The sequence below is a fragment of the Lucilia cuprina genome, chromosome 2 (assembly GCF_022045245.1).
Source record: "Lucilia cuprina isolate Lc7/37 chromosome 2, ASM2204524v1, whole genome shotgun sequence".
NCBI classification, from domain to species: domain Eukaryota; kingdom Metazoa; phylum Arthropoda; class Insecta; order Diptera; family Calliphoridae; genus Lucilia; species Lucilia cuprina.
Window position 1 is genome coordinate 18,586,104 of NC_060950.1, and position 2,704 is coordinate 18,588,807.

The window sequence follows — 2,704 nt, forward strand, 5'->3', positions numbered from 1 at the left end:
AGTGACTTTTAACAGCACATTTAGCTGTTATTTTCAATTCTATATTAAGTACAATGACGACTTGTATTTGCTTAATTACAAACAAAACATTTAACAAAACGACCCTCCTTAGTTTCCGTTTCATTGCATTTTTAACATTGGAAGTGAGATGAGTTTTTGCGTTGTTATGTTAAAATTTTATTTTTATGGACTTTTAACAATAGAATAATGAAAATATCTTCTTGAGCTTTGTTTTTGCAAGGTCGAAGTTTTACGGTAAAAGTTTAAGTGTAAAGCTTGGTAAATGAGAAGCTTTCTGTGAACAAAGTTTTTTTTTCTAATTTTACCAAGCAAATAAAGCTTAAAAAACTTTTCCATGACTTTTATTTAAAATAAGCTTTCTGGAACATTTTTAACTCTTTTTTATAAAAAGCTGCTTATGAGCTATTACAGCAAAACTATTTCCATGTTTTGTGCAGCTTTATTGACTTTTTTAAACTTTTATATGTCAAAACCTTTTCCTGAGCATTTTTAATAAATAAGCTTTTAAAACTTTTTACTATTAAGCATTTTTAACCTTTTTATGAAAAAGCTTTTTCGTTACAAAATCTTAACTTAACTTTTTATCAAAAAATATTAGGCTTTTTATTAATTCTTGATGAACATTTATTTTGAACTCTTGTTCGAAAAACTATCTTAATTTTGTTTAATAAATGACTTTAAAAATTAAAAAAGATTTGAGCTTTATATGGTTTTTTACTTAAAAAATATATTATGAAAAAAGCTTTTGTGATATTTTTATGGAAAAGCCTTTATAAGCTTTTTCTAACAAAAGATTTTCGGCCTTTCCATGATTTTTCATTAAAAAAGCTTTTTGAATAAAATAGATTGTTTTTTAATTTAAAAAAAAGTATTTTTTTGAAAAAATTTTTGATTAAAAAAAGCTTAAGCTTATTATGAAAATTTTATAACAGCTTATTTTAGAAAAATCTTTCAAAAGCCTTTTATGAACAAAGTTGTTAGAGCTCTTTGGCTTTTTTGTTTTTTAAGTTTTAATAAAAAATATTTGAGCTTTTCATAATAAAGCATTTATGAAATAATTCCAAAAAAGCTATTTTATTAAATTATCTTTAAAATAGTTTGAGATTTTCTCAGCTTTTATGTAAAAAAGCTTTTTTGTACTTTTTACGAAAAAAAGCTTTTTGACTGTTTTATGAAAAATATATTAAAAGCTTTTTAAATGTTTAAAGAAATAATAATAAGCTTTTTTTGATTTTATGAATAATATATATAAAAAATATTTTTCAATAAATTTTCTTCAAAATTGTGTTGCTACAAGATGGAAAAAGTGAAATCCCTATTTTCTATTGTTTGGTTTACATACCACTGGATCCAGGGCCAATATTTCAAAAAGCTATAAACACATTATGGTCAACTGTATTTAGGATTAAATATTAGAAAAGCGCTGATTTCTAAAATAAATGTCTTATTTTCCAACTCAAAAAATTCCCTAACTTCTAAGGTTAAACATACTTAACCATCCACTTCCAAACCCACCCCTTGCAAATTATTTACGCTGATAGTTTTCAATTAACTTTCGTTTTCTATTTGCACCCACCAAAAAGCATAAAAGCCGTATTAAATCAAAATATGATTGATTAATTTCACGCCATCACATTTTTATTGACATCAATGTCAAACTATTCATTTCATTTAGAGAAGTAAAGCTGCCAGTAAAAAAACTGTCATCTGCAATCACAGTTCAAAAAAACAAAAAAATACGAAGAAATATCCCCCTTAAATTTTCTTGCTCAAAATATTTGCAAAAAAATTTATGATAAAATTTATGACGATTACAGATTTTCACGCTTATCTGTCTTTGGCAATTTACAGCAAAGGGATGTTACTTTGGCAGATTTTCACTACCAAAGATCTTCAGGTTCTAAATCAAGCATAAAATATGCGGGTGACATGTTGTTAATATTGCATGAATAAAGCAGGAATGAAAAAGAAAAGAAAATTGTATATAAATGTCAAAAAAATAAACAAAACTAAATTATAAATTTATGCTCATGGGAAACTAAAATTAAACACCACTCACCTACAAAATAATTTCCAATATGTTAGGCCAAAGTAAAACAATTTATTCATTAATTACAACAAAATCAATTGGAAATATTTTGGTCATATTGAAATTTCAGCAATATTGGAGTTCACACATATGCTAGCATTTATAAATGCAAATGTAGATTCTATAAATATGTATGTATATATGTATGTATATGAAAATATCTAAGTATAAATTAAACTAAGTTTATCAATCATTATTAAAATGTGCCAAAGTGTGAAGTGCATTCATGTGCAAATAAATGTTCATTGCACATTTATAACTCTTATAAATGACTATATTTTAAACTCAAATATGTATGTATTTATATTGAACATATGCATATAGATATTTTACTTACATATCAATATACATAAATAAATTTTTATTATTATATTATCGATATATGTATGTAATTATATTGAACTTTTTGATTTGTTTGAATTTATTTAAAATTTTATTTATTACATTAGACATGTACAATAGTAATTTATTATTATAACATAAACATATGTACAAATTTTAATTGAATTATTCTTATAAAAATTTAACACAAATTATGGAGTAATGAGAAATTATCAAATTCATTTTTACACAAACATACTTATTTAAAGTCTT